Here is a 24,450-nt window from a genome sequence, read left to right as displayed (position 1 = left end):
AGATGCTTTGATTGGACACTGCAGCAGCCAAGCGCAGAAATCTCTTGGAACAAGAATCATTAAAGAATTCTGACATATTAGCATTCTCTGCAGCATATAAAAATAAAGGCTCTACCCATCTGAAGTTTCATACAGTAGGTTTTCTGATAGTCAGTCAGGAAAAATAAGAGAAACACAGTCACAAAAATGATCGACTCAATCATATTGTAACAAAACACTTTTCGACATTGGACTAGTTCCACTTCTGTTTGAACAAGCAGCATTGCACCAAAGTAAATATTCTGTGCAATGTAGGAATGGTGAGCGTTCTCTTATTAAATTGGTAGATTAAATCTACCCAGTTTCATTTTTACTTCTGAAAATGAATAAGCTAGACATTTAATAAACTTCATTTTATACTGAATTTGAATGTCATTCCCTGTCCACTTGACAGTATTTTCTCCATGAGGTGCTCACTCCTGATTGTAATTTTTCAGATTAATACTTGGATCTGAACTTTGGTTCTTTTCTAAATTTAAAGATGAATTTAAATGTAAAAGTCAGGTTATATGAATTTCCTTATGCCTACATTTTTTTTAAAAGGGTGAATAATGCTGTTTAAGTCATACCACTAAGAATCACATGAGAGGACAACTCACTGCTTTAATTTCCCAACACAGTCGCCCAAACAGTAAGCTAACTCCAGATCTGCAAAAGGGAGAGTTACACCCTAATTAACAGAATTGAAAATGGTAATGTAGGTTTTATTTTGCTGCAAAATTATATACTTTAATGTTTCCACCATAATATATTGTTGAATTAAATTGATTTGTACACATAAAAGCCCATTTCTGACCAATTTCAGTGAAAGTGGTGGCTGTTGAATTTTAATCAGGGCCATTAAGAGTTCCAAAGAAAACGTGGATGCAATTCATAGAGTTTAATACTGACGGCAACTCAGTACCACAGTTCACCAGCTCACAGATTCAGTAGCTCACGTATAACAATTCTTTTTATAATGTAGCTCTAAAACCCCTACCCTAACAACTGCTCTGTCATAGAGATCTATTCATATTAAAAGTAAAATCTATTTTAATTGTACCTTACATACCAGTTTAAAATTGTGAATTGAGTAAAATTCATCCGTTAATGTTTCTGGTGTCTGGTGACCCATAGCAGGAGCTGGTAGCCTACTGCCTAATAACCTTTGATCTGTGATATCACAATAAAAACTATTACCCTCTAAGGCACTTTGAAGCTGGCTAAAGTACTTCATTGTAGACAAGGAATGTAATAAATATAGACATACAGCTGGTGTGTGTGAGTGAGTAATAAGACTAATTTAACTGAAAGGTTCACAGAACAACATAAATCATGTGGTTTATGGATATCTCTGAATTCTTTTATTAAGTTATAACCTTATATTCACCATCGAGCAATGATCACATGAGAATAGTCTCTGAGAAAATTAAAACAATCCAATGACAGCTAAAAACAATGGGAAGATTGTATTGCTCAAGGCTACAAAATTATTGAGACATTGTTATTACAGAATAATAGTCACATGATTCATAAGAGATCCTAATGATGATGAAATACATGAAGGGCAGGGTTACAACAATAATATTCCCTTTTTTTCTTACATGTTATTTAAATTAATTTTATGATGGTGATAAAACCCATGAAGTTGAATGCTTGAACAACAAAACATTTAGAATTCTGACTTCAGAGCAATGACTTCCAAAAATCAATACATGAACTCTTAAGTATGGAAGGTGCATATGACTGATGTATGCCATATATTGATTTTTGAGATTCAAGGCTCATTCACTATGGTCTCAGATGCAACTTCCAGAGAACAGCATCACTTAAGCCTCCTAAGGGAACATCTCAAACTTCTTACAACTATTTTAAATGTACAGTATTTAACTATCCTGTCATGTACAGCAAGATGCAGAGATGTAGGTTAGGAGCAAAATGATAGAATGTGTGAATTGACAATAGATAAATTATGGTAACTAGTCATTCATTTTCTATTTCTAACATGAGGAAATATCTTTCCAATTTACACTAAAAGCATTTTCTGCAGTAAATGACTTCCAATTTTGAGCTAAAGCTTTTCAATAAAGTGGAATTTTTCATTCCTTATTGAAGCTCACACTTTCATTCCCTTTCTAATATGTTAATTAAGTAATACCTGAAAGCTTGCTGCCCTCATTTCTTGAGATGCAAAGAATAACTATTGCTTAGATTATTCCCAGGGAACTAAGCATAAAAATACATTTCATCAATTGCTAATAGTTTAAAATGGTGAGTGTGTTATTAAATGTGGCTTGACTGAAAAATCATAGAACATTAAAGAACATAAATTGCACAGAAAGCACAATTCTACCTTCAAGTGGAATGGATAGTTCAATTTATAACATTTTGTTAACAAATTATCCATAATTGCATGTTTTACATGTTGTAAAGTATCCATTGAATTGAAGCAATGCATAATTTATTGTTATTCTTCTGCCAAAATTACACTTTGCTGTATAATGCCTGACTATTCAAACAACTGCTTAATCGTCTATGGATTTTGACAATTAAAACAGTCCAATGAATAATTAATGGTTCCCAGGAAGAAAACTTAAGCCTTTTTAAAATAGATACAAAGCTTTTTCCAAGTGAGTTTATGTTAGTGAGGTGTTCTGTCTCCGAATCACCTACCTGTGTGACATGCGGAGCTCAGTGACAGACACATTAAAACACCATTAAACTGTGAAATAGAAAACAGCTTGAAAATAGGTTCAACCTTCACAGCTTATTGATTTTTTCTTCCTTGCTTGATTTCTCGGACAACTGTTTTATAATAGGTTTTACTTATTTTCCTGTTGCTTTCCAACTTCGTCAGAAGCTGCTATTATTTCTAAGAGCTATTGACAGTCTGAGCAAGCTGTTTCTCCACGATCATTCAGTTTTAGAATGTTTTGCCAGTGATTCAGTAAACAGGAACCAGTTTCCTGAAACTGTGGAATTACTTTTTGTGTCAGTCACAGTGCATCTGGAAATCTCGATTTCAAAAACATCCCTCAACTCTCTTTAAAGAATGACTGCGGTATTGCAGCCTGAAGTATAACATCATAGCTGATTCTTTTTTTAAGTGTAATATCATTCTAATGTCCAAAGGAACACTGTTTTCTAAGTTATTGCATTCGAACTTTGAATAATTGAACAGCACAGTACAATTTTAACACTTTTGTTATTTTGGAATTAATGTTAGCTCCAAAAATATTGTTGGACACACTTGCATTTATCCCAGTTTTGCCTCATCTTGTCACTTGAACATTCAAAATGCTCCCCGAAGAGTTCACCAATTCAAAAGTCATGATTGATACGCAGACAAACAGAGTAAGGACCCACAATCAGCATAGGAAGACTGCACAATTGTTTTGGTGAAATTAATTTAAGAAACAAGCATTGGCCAGGATGTGAGGAAAATTAGTTGTACTTCAATTTTTAAAATTTGTTTTGTGAGATGTGGATATCGTTGGCTGGCCAGCATTTATTGCCCATCCCTGGTTGTCCTTGGGAAGGTGGTGGTGAGCTGCCTTCTTCAATGGATTCCTTCCACCTGCTGTGGGTTGACCACAATGACATTAGGGAGGAAATTCCAGGACTTTGACACAATTACAGTGAAGGAACACCAATATGTTTCCAAGTCAGAATGGTGAGTGGCTTGGAGGAGAACTTGAAAGTGTTGGTGTTTCCACATATCTGTTGCCCTTGTCCTTCTAGATGGAATTGTTCGTGGTTTGAGAAGGTGTTATCCGAGGATCCTTGGTGAATTTCTAGTGCATCTTGTAAATAGTACTCAGGGCTGCTACCAAACGTTAGTGTTGGAAGGAGTAGATATTTGTGGATGTAGTGCCAATCAGATTGCTTTGTCCTGGATGTTGTTACTGGGGTTGCACTCAGCCAGGCAAGTGGGGAGTATTCCATTAATGCTATATGACCTTTATCTGCCAAAACCACTTTATCGAGTCATCGAGTAGCATAGCATGAAAACAGACCCTTCGGTCCAACTCATCCATGCCGACCAGATTTCCTAACCTAATCTAGTCCCACTTGGCCCATATCCCTCTAAACCCTTCCTATTCCTATACCCATCCAGATGCCTTTTAAATGCTACAATTGTAGCAGCCTCCACCACTTCCTCTGGCAGCTCATTCCATACACACACCACCCTTTGCATGAAAACGTTTCACCTTAAATACCTTTTATATCTTTCCCCTCTCACCCTAAACCTATGCCCTCTACTTCTGGACCCCAACCCAGGGAAAAGAAAGACTTTGTCTATTGGGGGTGAATTAGTTAGAGATCACAAAACACAGCTTGAAGTGAAACTGACAAAGAGTTTATTGCAAGCAATATCGCTGTAAGAGAACCAGACTAAGTTGACACAGAACTGACAGTCTGTTCAGGTAGATCAGATTTCTCTTCCCATAGCTGAGGATAAGACCAGTTTTATAATAATGCTGCACAATGACACTGATTAAGAAATGGGAATCCACAATGTATCTGGAAATGGAGTAATCTAGTTGCAAGGATGCTAATTGGAAAACAAATATCCTGTTCCTTCACACAATGCAACATCCTGACAGTATCAATGGTTCCATTCCTCTTCACAAGTAGGTGTTAATGTCACCTCTGAAGTGGTGAGGTGCTTTCATTGACCTGTTCGTGGAGCATGTCCTTGCTGGTGCCTCTCTGTCTGACCTGCTCTTTGTGTGGCTTTGGTATTGTTGGGTTGTGAAACTGCCCTTGGGGCTTTGAGATATTTGTGGTGCTCTGTCATTGTTAGTGGGGGCTTGAAGTGTATTGCTTTGTCTGCATGGCCTGTCTGATTTGGCTTGTGAGCTGCTTGGGAATGCTGGGTGTTGTACAGTTTGGCCAATTTTGCTTTTGTGGGCCTATCGTGGGTTAGCAAATCTTTTCCCACAGATGTGCAGGTCAGATGAATTGGCCATCCTAAATTGTCCATAGTGTTTGGTGCATTAGTCAGGAGTAAATACAGGGTAGGGGAATGGGTCTGGGTGGGTTACTCTTCGGAGGGTCAGTGTGGACTTATTGGGCTGAAGGGCCTGTTTCCATACTGTAGGTAATCTAATCTTTATCCAAACCATGCCCCTCATGATTTTATAAACTGCTATAAGGTCACCCCTCAGCATCCAATGCTCCAGGGAAAACAGCCCCTGTATATTCAGCCTCTCCCTATAGCTCAAATCCTCCAACCCTGGTAACATCTTTGTAAATCTTTTCTGAACCTTTTCAAGTTTCACAACATCCTTCCAATAGGAAGGAGACCAGAATTGCATGCAATATTCCAAAAGTTGCCGAAGCAATTTCTGTACAGCTGCAACATGACCTCCCAATGCCTCTACTCAATGCTCGGACCAATAAAGGAAAGCATACCAAATGTCGTCTTCATTATTCTATCTAACTGCAACTCTACTTTCAAGGCATAATGAACCTGCACTCCAAGGTCTCTTTGTTCAGCAACACTCCCTAGGACCTAAAATTAAATGTATAAGTCTTGCTCTGATTTACTTTTCCAAAATGTAGCACCTTGCATTTTTCTAAATTAAACTCCATCTGCCCGCCTCAGCCCATTGGCCCGTCTGATCAAGATCCCATTGTACTCTGAGGTAACCTTCTTCGCTGTCCACTACACCTCCAATTTTGGTGTCATCTGCAAACTTGCTAATTATACCTATGTTCATATCCAAATCATTTATATAAATGACGAAAAGTAGAGGACCCAGCACCTATCATTGTGGCACTCCAGTGGTCATAGGCCTCCAGTCTGAAAAGCAACACTCCAGCACCACTTCTGTCTTCTACCTTTGAACCAGTCCTGTATCCATGTGGCTAGTTCTCCCTGTATTCCATGAGATCTAACCTTGCTAACCAGTCTCCCCTGTGGAACCTTGCTGAACGACTTACTGAAGTCCATATAGATCACATCCACCACACTGCCCTCGTCAATCCTCTTTGTTACTTCTTCAAAAAAATCAATCGAGTTTGTGAGACATGATTTCTCATGCACAAAGCTGTGTAGACTATCCCTAATCAGTCCTTGCTTTTCCAAATACATGCAAATCCTGTCCCTCAGGATTCTCTCCAATAACTTGCCCACCACCAAGGTCAGGCTCACTGGGCTATAGTTCCCTGACTTTTCCTTAACACCTTTCCTAAATAGTGGCACCACGTTAGCCAATTTCCAGTCTTCCGGCACCTCACCTGTGACTACCAATGATAAAAACATCTCAGCAAGAGGCCCAGCAATCACTTCCCTAGCTTCCCACAGAGGTCTACGAACACCTGATCAGGTCCTGGGGATTTATCCACTTTTATCAGTTTCAAGACATCTAGCATTTCTTCCTCTGTAATATGGACATTTTTCAAGATGTCACCATCTATTTCCCCTCATTCTATATCTTCCATGCCCGTCTCCACAGTAAGTACTGATACAAAATACTCTCTTCGTACCTCTTCCCCCATTTTCTGCAGTTCCGCACAAAGACTCTCTTTGATCTTTGAAAGGCCCTATTCACTTCCCTGTCATTCACTTAACTGTTACCCTTTTGTCCTTAATGCATTTATAAAATCCCTTTGCATTCTCCTTAACCCTATTTGCCAAAGCTGTCTCATGACCCCTTTTTACCCTCCTGATTTCCCTCTTAAGTATACTCCTACTGCCTTTATATTCTTCTAGGGATTCACTCAGTCTCTCCTGTCTCTACCTGACATATGCTTCCTTCTTTTTCTTAACCAAAACTTAATTTTTTCTCGATTTTCAGCATTCCCTACACCTAGCAACCTTTCCTTTCACCCGAGCAGGAATATACTGTCTCTGGACTCTCGTTATCTCACTTCTGAAGGCTGCCCATTTTCCAGCCATCCCTTTACCTGCGAACATCTGCCCCCAACCAGCTTTCAAAAGTTCTTGCCTAATACCATCAAAATTAGCCTTCCTCTAATTTTGAACTCTAACTGTTAGATCTGGTTTATCCTTTTCCAGCACTATTTTAAAACTATTAGAATTGTGCTCGCTGGCCCCAAAGTGCTTCCCCACTGACACCTCAGTCACCTGCCCTGCCTTATTTCCCACGAGTAGGTCACGTTTTGCACCTTCTCTAGTTGGTACATCCACATATTGAATCAGAAAATTTTCTTGTACACACTTGACAAATTCCTCTCTATCTAAACCTTAAACCCTATGGCAGTCCCAGTCTATGTTTGGAAAGTTAAAGTCCCCTACCATAACCACCCTATTATTCTTACAGATTACTGAAGTCTCCTTACACACTTGTTTCTCAATTTCCCACTGACTATTAGGGAGTCTTATAATACAATCTCAATAAGATGATCATCCCTTTCTTATTTCTCAGTTCTACCTAGGATGCATTCCCAGGAATATCCTCCCTAAGTATAGCAGTAATGCTATCCCTTAACAAAAACACCACTCCCCCTCCTCTCTTGCTCCCCTTTCTATCCTTCCTATAGCATTTGTATCCTGAAACATTAAGCTGCCAGTCCTATCCATCCCTGAGCCATATTTCTGTAATTGCTATGACATCCCAGTCCCATGTTCCTAACCAGGTCCTGAGTTCATCTACCTTCCCTGTTAGGTCTCTTGCATTGAAGTAAATGCAGTTTAATTTATCAGTCCTACCTTGTTCTCTGCTTTGTTCCTGCCCAACCTGCATGTTTGACTTGCTCCTTTTCCCAACTGGACCAGTCTCAGATTGATGTCTTTCTTCATTATTTCCCTGGGTCCCACTACACCTCTCCCCCCCACCCCACCCCTGCCAACCTTACTAGTTTAAATCCACCCGAGCAGCTGTGGAAAATTTCCCCGCCAGTATATTAGTCCCCTTCCAATTTAGGTGCAATCCGTCCTTCTTGTACAGGTCACTTCTACCCCAGAAGCGATTCCAATGATCCAAAAATGTGAATCCTTCTCCCATGAACCAGCTCCTCAGCCATGTATTCATCTGCTCTATCCTCCTGTTCCTACCCTCAATAGCTTGTAGCATTGGGAGTAATCTAGATATTACTACCCTCAAGGACCTCCTTTTAAAATTCCTGCCTAACTTTCTATATTTTCCCTTCAGAATCTCATCCTTTTCCCTTCCTATGTCATTGGTTCCAATGTGTACAATGACCTCCTGCTGAACCCTCTCCCCTTTGAGAACATTCTGCAACCTTTCTGAGACATCCTTGATTCAGGGAGGCAACGCACCATTCTGATCCTTCTCTGCTGGCCGCAGAAATATCTATCCATGCCTCTGATGAGAGAGTCCCCTGACACGATTGATTGCTTGGAACCTGACATACCCCTAATTCCATTGGAGCCAGAGTTGATACCAGAAACTTGGCTGTTTGTGCTACATTCCCCTGAGAGTCCATTACCCCCTACATTTTCCAAATCAGCATACTTGTTTGAAATGGGGATAGCCACAGAAGACTCCTGCACAACCTGCCTACCCCTCCTACCTTTCATGGAGTTAATCCATCTTTCTGACTCTATCTGCAGCTTTTCACCCTTCATATAACTGCTATTCATTACACAGCCTAGCTCTTGTAAATTCCTCATTGCAACTAACTGTCACTCCATATCTTTCCTCTCTCACCCTAAACCTATGCCCTCTAGTTCTGGACTCTCCCGCCCCAGGGAAAAGACTTTGTCTATTTATCCTATCCATGCCCCACAACACTGGTTACAGGTCTCCAGTCTGAAAAGCAACCCTCTAACACCACCCTCTGTCTTCTACCTTTGAACCAGTTCTGTATCCATATGGCTAGTTCTCCTTGTATTCCATGAGATCTAACCTTGCTAACCTGTCTCCTATGGAGAATCTTGTTGAACGTCTTACTGTAGTCCATATAGATCACATTTACCACTTTGCCCTCATCAATTCTCTTTGTTACTTCTTCAAAAAACTCAGTTACGTTCGTGAGACATGATTTCCCATGCACAAAGCCATGTTGACTATCCCTAATCAGTCCTTGCCTTTTCAAATAAATGTAGATCCTGTCCCTCAGGATTCCCTCCAACATTTGCCCACCACCGATGTCAGGCTCACCGGTCTATAATTCCTGAGTTTTTCCTTACCAACTTTCTTAAATAACTTGGATCTAACATCTTGACTGAGGAACAATGCCTCTGACAATATAGTCTCTTGTTCTGTGTTGAGGCACCAATACTTTGCGTGTACATAATGCATTTAAACAGGAAATGTAAATGCTTCATAGGTAAGTTCGAAAGGCAAGATAAGAGAGGTGGAGTTGGTGAGATGGTCAAAAGACAATGTGGTGGAGAGTTGAGCAACAGAGCAAGGTAATTGTGGGAAACCAAGGAAACATTCCCCCATGACCATCTGAATAGCAGAGGTTGGCAGAACAGCTTCAGTCATTGAGATATCATTACCCATTAGTCAAGTTTCCTTCAGAGCATTATGATTCACAGCACAATCATTGATAAAATGATCATTGATTACAAGGACCTTACTTGCTGTCCACAATCAGCTTAATTGTTCAGATTCTGGAGTGAGATTCAATCACAAAACACCCCAGCATGGAAGCAACAGAGGTACTAATTGAACAAAACCGTCACTGAAGTGTTTAAAAAATGTTCTCCCTGCGCTTCTCAGAAAAGTTACACTCAACTGAATTGTAGGGGCAGATAAAATAGACAAAAAAATCTACCTGGTCCCAAGGCATGTAACTGAAATGATCAGTGGTACATAATTCATGTGAATTTGCTTAAAAAATGAAAACAATTTCCCATAATTAATGTCCTGGCACTAACAATCAGTCAGGAACTAAACTAGAGCACCATACAAACATAATGGCTATAAAAACAGATCCGAAGCAAGGAATACTGCAGTGAGTAGTTCACTTCCAAATTCCTCAAAGCCTGTCCAACATCTACGAGGCATATTTCAGGAGTGTGATTGTTTACTCCTCACTTGGTTGGATGTGTGCAGCTCCAAAGAACTTGACACCCTTCAGGACAAAGCTGTCCACATCCACAAATATCTCCTCCAGCCAACATCAAAACACTCATTAGCAGCAGTGGGTACCATCTACAAAACACCTTGCAAAAATTCACCAAGGCTCCTTCGATGGTACCTTCCAAACCCATGACCATTTCCACAAGGGCAGCAGCTGGATGTGGACACCACTCCACCTGCAATCATCTCCCAAGCCACTCATCATGCTGATTGAAATATATCATCACTCTTTCAGTGTCATTTGGTCAAAAACCCTGGAATTCCCTTTCCAAGAATATTGTGGGTCTACCTACAGCACATGCACGACAGTGGTTTTTCAAGTACGTAGCTCACAGCCACCTTCTCAAGGGCAACTAGGGATGGGCAATAAATGCTAGCCAGCCAGTGACAGTCACATCCCAGGTGTGAATAAACAAAATACAAGAAACGGTCCATTCAGAAAATATTGGTTTCTCAGATGTATTTGGGAAAATTGGATGATGATGTATTCCATCACATTAATTTGCATCTGCATCTCCAAAGAGTTTAGGTTGTGGTCTGGATGTTGCTCATTCAGCTTTCCATCACATTAATTCCCACCAACTGAAATATCATGTTCAAGATTGTAAGATACAATTCGTATGGAAATCAGCTCAACGAGTCCAGACTCAACCTCAGAAGGCCACTGCTGAAATTTTCAATCTTGAAGATTAGAGAGGTAGTTCTTTCCCATTTTGCTTTGGACTTTAATGGGATTGAAAGCAAGAAAGCAGTAGACCATTCCACCTGCTTAACCATCTGCTAGACATGAAACTCACCACAAGACAGGGCATTCAATTTCATCAATGTTTCAGGTCAATGACCTTTCATCAGAACAATTAAAGAACTCTTATTTTTTGATTCAGTTGCATTTTCTCACTACCTCACAATTTGCTGAATCACCTAATATTTTCGTTTATCACAAGCACTTTTCTAAACAAAATACACATGACAATTGAACACTTTCAAAGCGTAATTTAATGTTTTATTTTCCAACAATAGAATAATGCAAAGAAATTGCTTTCGAGGTTTAGCTAAGTGCTCGGACAGCAACATTTGAAAAATGTTGATTCTCAATATGTAAGTTAAGCATGGAACAATCAGTACTTGGGGAGGCATTATAGAGAACAAATGTAATTTGGGTTTGGTTACAAGGATATATCATGAAAGAAAACAAAGTTGTGTGATGCGACCCCCATCCTCTCACTCGAAGCCTGCCAGAATTAGTTTCTGCTGTTTTTGTCACTTACATTGTCTATTATTATTTACAATGTTGACGCATCAGGGTGTGCTATTCCTCAGCTTTTCTGGAGCAGTTGCCAGTGCAGATGTCAATTGTTAGCAAGGCACACTCCATATTCTTCACGTGTTATTGAACTCAAACAAAAGAAATTCATGATTACAATGCATTGCTGCATTTTATCAAGAAATAATTTGAATTTAATTATGGAGAAAGTCCACAGCAATTTTAATACTGAAATGACTAAGTATATGTTTCAGTATTTCTTTCATCAAAAGAATTTCAGGTTTGCCTGGCAGACTCATAAATCTATACACTTTTCTGGGTTAGTATTTTTCTTTGAGCTTTAAGTGGTATTTTGTGTGAGCTACAATCTACTGAATTGCATAATAATCTTCACTTGGCTTGTGGCCCAAGCTTAAAGTGTGTATGCTTTAAATTTCTTTGAACTGAAAGCGTATGAAAGCTTAACATGTTCACAAATGCCCAACTTTAGGTGTCTGAAACTACCTTGTAAAAACAATGGACAAACTAATGTGCCAGATGTCCATAGATTAATATTGAAATCACATAGTTCCAAGACAAATTACAAGAGATGGAGATGCCAGTGTTGGACTGGGTTGGACAAAGTCAGAAGTCACATGACACCAGATTATAATCCAACAGTTTCATTTAAAATCACAAGCTTTTGGAGTGCAGCTCCTTCGTTGGGATTGATTTTAAATAAATCTGTTGGAAGATAACCTGGTGTCGTGTGATTTCTGAAATTACAAGAGGTTTGCATACATGTAGAAGGCTGGTGGAAAGGGTTCACAAAGATTGAATAAGTAGAGCTTGATTTGTAAGTTTAAAGTATCTTGAAATTCAACTAAGATATTTCAATTCAATTAATAAAATCTTGAGTGCTAAAATATCTTATTTACCTTTCATGACCAAATTTAAATTAAAATTTCAGGTAAATAGTTAATGCTGTGGACATCATCTAGGAATACTTTTGACACATTACCTATTTTCATTTAATAAAAAGGTAGTGAGATTGCAAGTTCACAAAATAATACCTGCTTTCAACACATTGTAATTTATGTAAGTTTATTGAATTTATCTGACCACTGAAACGAGAGGCTTGTAATTGTACTATCAAATTGCAACTCACCAGTGAATTTAACATGGCAGTCCCCAGAGAAATAGAGGGTATGATTTCCTCCGTTAAACCAGGCAATAATCTCCTCTCCCATTCACAGCAAAGTCTGGGATGTATCAGTGAAGGAGTGTTTTCTCTCTTTCACTGCTACTGAACAATTTTCACTCTTCACCCAATAAAGGAGCTCTTAACTTGGACACTGGAGTCCCAAGATTCAGAGGACAAAGGTAATTAATGTTGGAGAGAGGTGTTTCTCAAACTGAGGAGAATAGAGGAATGCAAAGGGCTTAGGTAGGGATGCAGTGAGCACCCCTGCCCATTGTCCAGTCCCATGATCAGACACTACCCAAAAGGGGGAAAAGAAAACCAGCAAAAAGCCTAGGAAATTGATACACTGTACTTCTAATTGGTGCACAAGAAAACAAAGGCAGATTAGTATGTGTCATCCACAGGACTTACTGATTTGTCTTTCCAGGTGATTGCTTTTGATCGAGGGGCTCCCAACCCACTCCTGCAGGTGAGAAAAACCAAAAGAATTGCAGGTGTTGTAAATCAGAAACGTAAACAGAAATTGCTGGAAAAGTTCAGCAGGTCTGGCAGCACCCATGGAGAGAAATCAGAGTTAACGTTTCGGGATGAATGACACCTTCAGCAGAACTGATGGTAGCTAGGAAAATGTCAGTTTATACATAGAAGATGGGGTGGGGGAGGGGATTAGGAGTAAACAATAGGCGAGGCTAGCACCCAAAGAGAAAGAAGAACAGGGTAAGGATAATGATCTGGATAGGAGGGTGGCTAGCTATTAATTAGGACTTTTAGTGGCTAACAATGGGTTGTGTGTAATAGCAGACTATGTGATATCAAGGCCTGGTGTGTGGGTGTTGGGATAAGAATGGCAGAGCTCAAGCCCTAAAGTTATTGAATTTGATATTGAATCCAGAAGGATGTAGGGATCCCAAGCGGAAAATGAGATGCTGTTCTTCCAGCTTGCGCTGAGCTTCACTGGAGCACTGCAGCTAGCCTGAGACAGAAATGTTGGCCAGGGGTCATGGTGGCATGTTGAAGTGGCAAGTCACTGGAAGCTCAGGGTCTTTCTTGCATACAGAACATAGGTGTTCTGCGTAGCAGTCACCCAGTCCACACTTCATTTTCCCAATGTATAGGAGATGACATTGTGAGCAAAGAGCCCAGTAGACTAGATTGTGTGAAGCGCAGGTAAAGCGCTGCTTGACCCTGAAGTGATACATTGCCCTGCAGAATAATAACTATCCTGAGTGCCACATGGTAACAGGACTGCCTGTAGCTGGCGTAGTCCTAGCAGTGGCATCCTAAAGTACTCAAATTATTAATTGATCAGTTAAAAGGCCTGAATTGGCAGCAGGTTCAGAAATTCAACCATGTGACTTCCTGCTCAGAATTTATTTCTAGTAATGGCAGGAAGATGGAGGGATTTGGGTGCACCATCACCACCATTCAATTAATATCCTCTTACCTCCAATTCCACCATTGTTGTGTCTGAAATGAGAAGAGTTCCAAATTTCAACAATTAATAGCCCACACCCTGGCAAACCTAAAATAATTCGAGACAAATTGGAGGAGAAAAAAAAGCAGTGAATTAAATATGACCAAATGAGGAAGAACAAAACTTACATGTTCTGATAATTTTGCATTATGATGAGGATAGGAGTAAAAATTATCTTCTCCTAGCATGGATCAATAAGGCACAATGCACGAAGTATGCCATGTTTGGAGATTAGCACCAAATCTCCATGTAAGAAAAAGCATCGATGTTGGATGCCAAGAGGATCGTGAAAGTAAATCTTGACATGGTCTAGACTTTGAAGGTGGCAAAAATATTGAAGAGATAAATCAAGTCAAATTCTGACAATTGATCCAAAGATCTTCATGTTTTAAATGTTAAAAATGGCAGCGTTAATGGGGGCATGCATTTAAGGTGATGGGGGAAAAGTTCAAAGGAGATGTGAGGGGCAAGTTTTTGTTTTATACAGAGACCATAAGACATAGGAGAAGAATTTAGGCCATTCAGCCAATTGAGTCTGCTCTGCCATTCAATCATAGCTGATAAGTTTCTCATCGCCATGCTCCTGTCTTCTCCACATAACCCTTGATCCCCTTAACAACCTCTCTCAGTCTTAATATACTCAATGACCTGGCCTCCACAGCCTGAAGAAGGGTTACACCCAAAACATTGACTTCCACCTCCTGGCTTGCTGTGTTCTTCCAGCCTCCTGCTTGTCTGCTTTGGATTCCAGCATCTGCTGGTTTTGTGTCTCTCTCCACAGCCTTCTGGGGCAATGAATTCCATAGATTCACCTCTCTCTGGCTGAAGAGGTTTCTCCTAATCTCCTTTCTAAAAGGTCTTCCCTTTATCCTAAGGCTGTGCCCACAGGTCCTAGTATCTCCCAGAAGAGAGTGATAAGAGTCTAGAACGCACTGCCAGGGTTGGCGGTGGAGGCATTTGGATAAGCACATGAATCTGCAAGAATGGAGGGATATGGACCAAGGCAGGCAGAAGGGATTAGTTTAATTTAACATCATGGTTGGCACAACATCGTAGGCTAAAGGGCCCATTCCTATGCTGTACTGTTCAAAGTTGAATGTTCTAATGAAATATGTTAAGCTTGGGTGCTTAATTTGTGTGTGTTAGAGTCAGCGATTTTCAGATCAGCGATATTCATTGATATTGTAAGGGTCTACCCATATGAACGTTTTGACTTCTTTAACGTGGCTATGATGGAATAGTGCCGAAAAGTGAGGTGCTAGAAAAGTACAGCAGGTCAGGCAGCATCCGGGGAGCATGATCAAGGGAGAATGCCCGAAACATCAACTCTCCTGCTCTTCGGATGCTGCCTGACCGGCTGTCCTTTGACTCTGATCTCCAGCATCCACAGTCCACACTTTCTCTTCTGATGGAGCAGTACCAAAGCATGAGATAGGAAACCCTTTCAGTCAGCCTTGTAATGATATGCCAAGCAGTAGGCACAGGCAATGTGGGGGAGTAAAAAAATCTCCAACAGTGGGTGTAGGAGTTTGCAATGACAGTGTACATGGGGATGTTTGTAAATGTGGGAATAGAAGTTCATAATGGGAAAATAAAGAACATATTTGAAACAATTCAAAATGGAGAGTAAATTATGTCTGCCACACTGATGCAATTAAACCAGCTATCCAATCCTATTGCACCTAAAGATTACACCTGGACAAGGATTTTTCAATTTTCTTTCCCCCACAGGTCAGTCTTGGGCCTTTCTATGCAAAATTAATTTCTACGGTGGCAGGATTTTCTCTAATGCCAACTCACCTGATTATTTTCCCCTCTTGCCACCATTGCTTCTTGGGAATGGCAGATGCCAGCCTCGGCATTAACTCTCAACAAGAATGTTTCAAGAGAGAAGATTTTTTTAACAGTTTCTGTCAAGTTTTTCTACTAACATTTCCTGTGTCCATATTTATAATTAAGACTGATCATGTAATCGTATCATTCTATAATTACACCTTTCTCCAGCTCGACAATCATGTAACTATAGCATGGCAAGCTTCTAGAAGCAAATCCCATGATAAATGGCAAACCAGAAATGTGAAAATGTAAACTTAAAAATAATACAGAAGGAATGGCTTAGAGTGGATGTGAATTCTAATTGCTGATTTGATCCAACTGTACCGCAACTTCTAAATTTTGCTTCATGCATGCAATACAGAGATCAACCAGTTCCCAAAAAAGACTACCAACAATCACTGTCTTCTTCGTCATTTTGAAGACAAGCTCATGTTAAATATTTATTTTTAATTAATTGCCTGGAGACCGACCTTAGGCTTAAAGTTTTTAAGTGAAACAAGGACACTGACTTAAAATGGCTGCCAAAATTTGCATTAATCCATCATCCACGTTTGATTCCATTGCAATGAAGATACACGGTCTATGATTACCCCAAACTGAGACAATAATTCTGTAGAAATGTGTACAATATTATTCTTCCTTATAATTATGGGGATAGTCACAGTCAATCATGGAAAAAATAAACCATTCCAAAGTTAATTGATTGGACAATTTTATTTTTTAAAAAAGGTAACTGAACAGACGTAAGTTAATCAATAGATGTCTTTTGAAAAGATAATAGATTTTTGAACTTCTGATGGCCTTTTTGAGAAGTGATCTGTTAATCTTCGAGTGTGCTTCCCAAAAACATGTTTTAGCAGAAAACTACTTGCAGCTATGAGAGGAATCTCTCTCTCTGTGAAGCAAAAGCATGACATAGTCCCATTCATGGAACCATACCTGACAGACAATGGGCTGAATCTTATAAAGAGCCTGAATAATGTGGGCTATAGTGAGAAATTTGGCAGAATGCATGAGAAATCAAGTGAGACTTATCTTGACATCAGAAGCAACTCAATGTATTTTTTTTAACTGATTTCTGGATATGGAGATGAGATTCTGGCTAAGCAGTAGTGAAATGCATATTAAGTGGGATTATTACTTGTTAACAACATTATAAACTGCAAATCTCAACTCATTAATTTGCAGCTTTTATGTTACCATTAACCACAAGCAAACTTGATGTTGACAATTCTGCAATTCTGTAACAGGTTGCATCTCCTGGCTGTTCACTTGCTCCCCAAGTGCTCACTCACTTTGAGGCCACTTTTGACATGCTCACAGCATCCTTGCATTGCCATGTCTTTTTGCACTTTGCCACCCGGTCAGAGGTACCAGGCTCACAGTATCACTGTTTTGTTTTGTCATTTGGTGCAATATGAAGCCCAGAAGCTTGTCATGGTTGTCAGCAATCCTCAGTCCACATTCACGGAATTACCCTTTGGTCAGGGGTCTCAAAACAGTAAGTTAAGAGCAGCCTCTGATGCCAGTTCGGGGCTTGCACAAGGTCAGTCAGCTGCAGTCAGTCAGGGTGGTCAGATTCAGGATGCTTTCCATATGAAGGGGTGAGGAGCCAAACTTTGGACACATCACCTGTTTTGATGCTTTCTGGAATGTTTTCCTCTTGGAATCAGAGACAGACAGGTATTAAAGCGAGATGAAAGTGCATGGCACAGCAGTTAATGTTAGTGCAGGGTGGGCAAAAAGTGAGGAGGTGCCCCATGTACACAGGGCATGCAGGGTTATTGGTGTCAGGGACTTGGGATTAGGCAAGAGTGAACGAAGTTGTTACAGGCAATAGTGAGAGTTGCAGAGCCTGAGCCTTGGTGGAGGATGGCGCAGTAGCAGAGATAGAGTGAGTGTGAGATCGGAGAGATGATAGTGACACTTGCAGTACCAGGGTGGAGAAGGTCATTGACCTCCTTCCAATTTACTATGCATTCCCTAGAAGGTTAAAACTGTATTAATCCATAAGACATAGGAACAGAAATTAGGCTATTCAGCCCATCTGGTCAGCTTTGCCATTCAATTAAGGCTGATAGGTTTCTCAACTCCATTTTCCACTTTTCTCCCCAAAACCCTTTATCCCCTTGACAATCAAGAACCTATTTACCTCCTTCTTAAATATACTCAATGACCTGGCTTCCACAGCCTTCTATGGCAGTGAATTCCATTGATTCACCACTCTCTGGTTGAAGACGTTTCTCCTCATCTCCGTTCTAAAAGATCTTCCCTTAACTCTAAGACTGTGCCCTTGGGACCTAGTCTCTCCGACCAATGGAAACATCTTCCCAACATCCACTCTGACTATTCAGTATTCTGTAAGTTTCAGTTAGATCCCTCCTCCACCTTCTTAACTCCATCGAGTATAGTCCCAAAGTCCTCAAACATTCCTCACATGTTAAGCTTTTCATTTTTGGGACGATTCTCATGAACCTCTTCTGAACCCACAACAAGGCCAATACATCTTTCCTAAGATATGCAGCCCAAAACTGCACACAATATTCCAAATGTGGTCTAACCAGAGCCTTACTGAGCCTCAGAAGTACATCCCTGCTTTTATATTCAAGTCCTCTCAAAATAAATGCTAGCATTGCATTTGCCTTCCTAACTATTGATTCAACCTGCAAGTTTACCTTGAGAGAATCCTGGACTAGAACTCCCAAGTCTCTTTGCATTTCAGACTTCTGAATTTTCTCCCCATTTAGAAAATAGTCCATGCTTCTATTTTTCTTATCAAAATGCATGACCTCACACTTTACCATGATGTACTCCATCTGCCACTTCTTTGCCCACTCTCCTAACCTGTCCAAATCATTTTGCAGTCTCCCCACCTCCTCAATACTACCTGTCCTCTACCTATCTTTGTATTGTCTGCAAACTTAGTCAGAGTGACCTCAGTTCCTTCATCTATATCATTAATTTATGAAGTGAAATGTTGTGGTCCCAACGCTGAGCCTTGTGGAACACCACTTGTAATCGGCTGCCATCCTGAGAAAGACCCTCTTATTCCCACTCTGTTTTGTGCCAGACAGCCAAGCTTCTATCTATGCTAGCATCTTGTCTCAACACCATGGGCTCTTATCTTACTCAGCAGCCTTTTGTGCGGCACCTTGTCAAAGGCCTTCTTGAAGTCCAGGCAGATGACATCCATTAGTTCTCCTGCTTGTTACTTCCTCAAAGAATTCTAGAAGAGTTGTCAGGCATGACCTCCCCTTGATGAAACCATACTGACTTTGCCCACTCATACCTTTCAGCTCATGAGTCAATACTCCTCCATACTGATCACCAATAGGAGGAAGCAGTGCACGTGACAAGGGGACAGAATTCATTTGAGTGGGAGGGAGGTGTCAAATGTTCATCACCAAGAAAGGCTCAGTATTATCACTACTGACTGAATTGACTAAAGGACATGGCTGCCGGACTGGATCTGGGGTAGATGGTGAAAGAATAGACAAGAGGAGGGAAGAAACTTATCTGATCTTGACCTCACAAATCTACCTATTGCAGATGAATCTGTCCATGACAGTTTTGTTAGAATTGACCATCACACACAGTCAGTCATTGTCAAGACAAAGTCCCATTTTCACAGTGAAGATGATGTCCTCCATCATGTTGTGAAATACACCTGAACAGGATATATTTTTCTATAGATCTAACAACTCAAAACTGGACATTCATGTGGCTCTGTGGGACATTAGCAGCAACATAATTGTATTCAGTCATGATCTCAATCTCATGGCCTCAAGTAGAAGAAGGATACAGAAGGCAATATCTGGAGATACAAGAGGCAGTTCGGAAAATGAGATAACCTGAAGAAATTGGAACACTGGAGTACACAAGGTCTGCAGTCCAGCCACATCCAGCCATAAATAGGGATGGAAAATTAAATCGGGAGGACTCTCCAAATATCCCCAACTAGCATTTGCAATCATCTTTAACCAGGAGAATTATCAATCTCAGCATCCTTCAAAAGTCTTTCAGCTGATTTAATTCATTCCATGTAATAGCAAGAAAGGGATGATGGTACTAGTATTGCAAAGGTTATATGCTTTGAAATCATTCTGGCAATAATAGTTCAGATTTGTGCTCCAGAATTAGCCAGGTTCCAAGTCAAGTTGTTCCAGTACATCTGCAATATCAGGATTGTGGAAAATTGCCCAGATATGTTCTGTGGTCCAGAAGGGAGATAAGAATGACTGCCTTGTCATTAAGCCAGCGTTTGACCAAGGATGGTATCAAGGAGCCTTAGCAAAATTAGTCAGGAGAAAAACTCTCCACTGGTTGGAGTCATACCTGGCACAAAGATGACTGATTAGTTCTCAGCTCCAGGACATCCCTTATTCAGGATCAGATCCTAGGCCCAGGTATCTTCAAATACTTCATTAATGACCTTCGCTCCATCATAAGGTCAGAGAGTGTGATTTGTAATTGTCATTGAACAATGTTCAGCACCATTTAAACTTCTCAGATACTGAACCAGACCCTGTCCAAACACAGATAGGACCTAGACTACAGACCTAGACAATAACCTTGGGCTGATATGTAGCAAGTGACATTCACACCAGTGAAGTGCCAGGCAATGGCCATCTCCAGCAAGAGACAGAATCTAACCATCTCCTAAAGCATTCAATAGTATTGCTGAATTCCCCATTATCAACATCCTGGGGGTTACCATGATCCATAAAACTGAGCTGAATTAGTTACATAGTACTCTGGCTACAATAATAGGTCAGAGGCTAAGATTCCTGAAGTAAGTATCTGATCTCCTGACTCTCCAAAGCCTGTCTACCATCTACAAGGTTCAAGTTAAGAGTGTGATGGAATACTCCCCACTCGCCTGGATGGGTGACGCTCCAACATTCGAGAAGGACAGCCATACAAATAAAACATCACTCCACTTAATTGGCACCTCATCCATAACCTTCAAAAATTCACTCCCCTCATCATTGACACACTGTATCAGCAGTGTATACCATTTACAAGATCCACTGCAGCAATTCACCTTAGTCTGAATACAATGGTTTTCATATAGAACACATTAGCAGCCAAAATTAACAGTGACTCTCCATTGTGCTCCTGACAATGGTATATCAACAAGTCCAGGACAGTTTGCCTTTCCTGCTATTAACTTTGGAAAATATGATACTTTCCTTCCTCAGAATGTTAACAAATTCATCAACAAGTTAAACAGTAAATTAGTTGGAAGTTTTTCGGTTACAGGCTCCCCTACCTCAACACTCTCCTCCAACATGTCATATTACCTAAGAGAGACTGAAACACCTTTCAAGTACACCATTGCACCTGCAAGTGACCTCAGCCAGTAGGCAATTGAAAACCAGCCTGTGGTTAGAAAGTTTTGTTTTAAAACATTAAACTGATGAACTTCAACATGCTTGTTTTTGTATATTTCATGCATCAGCTCTTCTAGTACTCCAGCTGCAACCTCAAAATTTGGATTATTCTGGTAAAATTTGGATTATTCTGGTAAAATTTGGATTATTCTGGTAAAATTTAGCTTTATAAACCACACCTTCCATCTCTTCTTCAATTCAAGTTTGAATTTTCCAATCCAAATTGGAATGCATCACTCCTTAATTAGATTTACTGACTAGGTAATCGAGTTGTTTCTTAAAACTTCAATTTCATTTTGATTCATTTCATTTAATGTTATTTGGCAATAACAGTAACAAAAATCTTCTGTTGTACAGGAAGATTCATCGACTTCAATCACAATTAGAAAATGAGATTGTTTCTATCGCACTGCACTGTTCGGTGATGACACAAGCATTATGGAGTGTTTGTTGAGGCAGTAATGGGATTTCATTGTATCACTGTAACAATGTGAGTTGAATATCAATCTTAACAGTGCCTTGAATCTTCACCCTTTCCCCCTCATCACCAGTTTTTGTACCATTTAATATTTCTATCCTTCAAAAGCAGAATGTAAACCATACCTTGCTAAATATTGCATGATCAAATTAACCTCTGAAAACAAGCATTTTTCAGTGGTCAGTTTAGTGCAAACTCCAGTTATTCCAGCTTAGATTACTGAATGGGTTTTTAACATTCCACAACAAGCACAAAATAAATATGTTGCTACTACAGGGAACATTTAATTTTATTGAGTTTCTGTATTTCCTGGATTAACTGCCTCAGGACCTAAGTACTGCATAATCAAAAAGAATTATGCTGTTACCATATTGACTCACTTCTCCTGGAGCAAGTAGCAATTAAGAGTTTAATATCTCTATTCTCCAAGAAAGTCATTGCAAAGATTTATCAGCAGCATTCACTGAAGGAAATCACTCTGCTATGAAAATGCAGTCACACCTTCCACAGAATAATCCAAAAGAAATATTTCTAAATGTCTTTACACCAGTTGAAGCAGGGAATTACTGTTTGAAATTCACAGTGAGGTAACTGTTGAAGTTCCTTGATATCGTAACAGCTGATCAATAAACACTTATACATTAACAGCTGATCAGAAACAGCAAGAACTTTTCAGCCTCTTGTCTCATGGTCAGGAGTAGCACTTTGCACTTTGTTAAATATTTATTAAGAAGTTACTTGATACAGAGCAGCAAATGGAAAAAAAAACTAATATTCACTGCAAATCACCTCAAAATTGACTATGTCCCAAACAGTTCACTGCATTTCACAAACAGTGCAAACAGAAGTGTGTTATTTTAAATGCGAATGCAAGAGTTTGTGAAGACCTCAACATCATTTCCGAAGGACTTTTGAAAATGAGCACAACAGACTCATTTGGATGGTGTACTATGCCACTATTTAGGGGCGATAATAGCCCAATAGTATTTTCGACTATCAATCCAGAGTTCTGAAAACAAGTATTTTTCAGTGGTCAGTATAGTGCAAACTCCAGTTATTCCAGCTTAGATTACTGAATGGGTTTTTAACATTCCACAACAAGCACAAAATAAATATGTTGCTACTACAGGGAACATTTAATTTTATTGAGTTCTGGATTGATGTTCTGGGGACCCAGCTTTGAATCCGACCAAGACAGATTGTAAAATTTGAATTCAATAAAAATAAAAATCAATAAAAATCTGGAATTAAGAGTCTAATGATGACCATGAACCTATTGCCAATTTTTGGAAAAAAACATCTGGTTCACTAAAGTCCTTTAGGGAAGGAAACTACTGTCCTCACTTCATCTGGCCTACATGTAACTCCAGACTCACAGCAACCTGATTCTTAACTGCTCTCTGGACAATTAGAGATGGGTCATAACTGCTGGCCTAGCTAGCAATGATCTCATCCTGTGAATGAATTTAAAACACTAGCTACATGTGAAGCTCTGTTCAAAATGTAATATTTTTAAGTATTAATTTTTATAAAGATCCTCGCACCTGCATTCAAGATCTTGTTTTTTCCCATAGAGGATGTAATTGCTTGGAGTATACGTCTCTCAGTTCTATGTCTCAAAATGTAGACATGGAACTGCATTTCCATCAATCTATGGTGAATGTTTATTTCTGTAATGAATAATTCAATCTGACTAGTCCAGTGTCATAGGCTCATAATATAGAATCAGGTTTAATTTCATATATCATTAGCAAATACACAATGAAATTGTTTGATTTTGTTAAATCCAGCAGTTAGAGATAAAGTAAATGAAACAAACCTGATGGTACAAAGTTTAAATATTTTAAATCCATCAACGCCAAGATAATCAACAATAAGGAAGACTTCAACCGTGTACTGCAAAGAGCAAATATAGAAAATTTATTTTAACTATACTATACATCATATATAGTAAATAATGAGCAAATATACAAACATATTATGTAAAACACACTCTGGAATTCAAGTTTGTGTAAAGATTTGTAGCTCGGGTGCCTGTTGTCATGGTTTTGAATATTCTCACCAAGCTGGGAAGTTGATTTGTGGACATTTCGTTCCCTGTCTAGGTGATATCATCAGTGCTTTGGAGCCTCCTATGAAGCGCTGCTGTGCTGCATCCTCTGGAATTTATTTGGTTCCATTTCTGCTGCTTCCGGTTGTTCGTTGTAGTGGCCGGTATATTGGGTCTAGGTCAATGTGCTTGTTGGAGTCCATGGATGAGTGCTATGCTTCGAGGAATTCTCTGGCTGTCCTCTGTTTGGCTTTTCCTACAATAATTGTGTTGTTCCAGCCAAATTCGTGGTTCCTGTCATCTGTGTATGGCTACTAGGGACAGCTGGTCATGGCATTTAGTGGCTAGTTGGTGTTAGTTGCCTGCCTGTTTGTCCTACATAGTGTTTCGTGCAGTCTTTGCATGGAATCCTGTAAATTACATTAGAGTTGCACATGATGGGTATAGCGTCTTTTGTCATGGTGAGTTGTTGTCTGAGCATGGCTGTAGGTTTATGGGTTGTCATGGATCCCAGTGGTCGGAGAAGTCTGGCTATCACTTCCAAGATTTTTTTTATGATAAGGTAGTGTAATGTGTTAGATCATGGCATGTCCTCGTCACATTGCTTTCTGTTAGGCATCTGCGGGCGAAGTTGTGGGGATATCCGTTCTTGGCGAATACACTGTAGAGATGTCGTTCTTCTTCCTTTCACAGATTGAGAGTGCTGCAGTGTGTTGTAGCCCTTTTGAA

The sequence above is a fragment of the Chiloscyllium plagiosum genome, chromosome 36 (assembly GCF_004010195.1).
Source record: "Chiloscyllium plagiosum isolate BGI_BamShark_2017 chromosome 36, ASM401019v2, whole genome shotgun sequence".
Taxonomy (NCBI): domain Eukaryota; kingdom Metazoa; phylum Chordata; class Chondrichthyes; order Orectolobiformes; family Hemiscylliidae; genus Chiloscyllium; species Chiloscyllium plagiosum.
The sequence above is the reverse complement of the archived record's forward strand: the minus strand, read 5'-3'. Positions refer to the sequence as shown.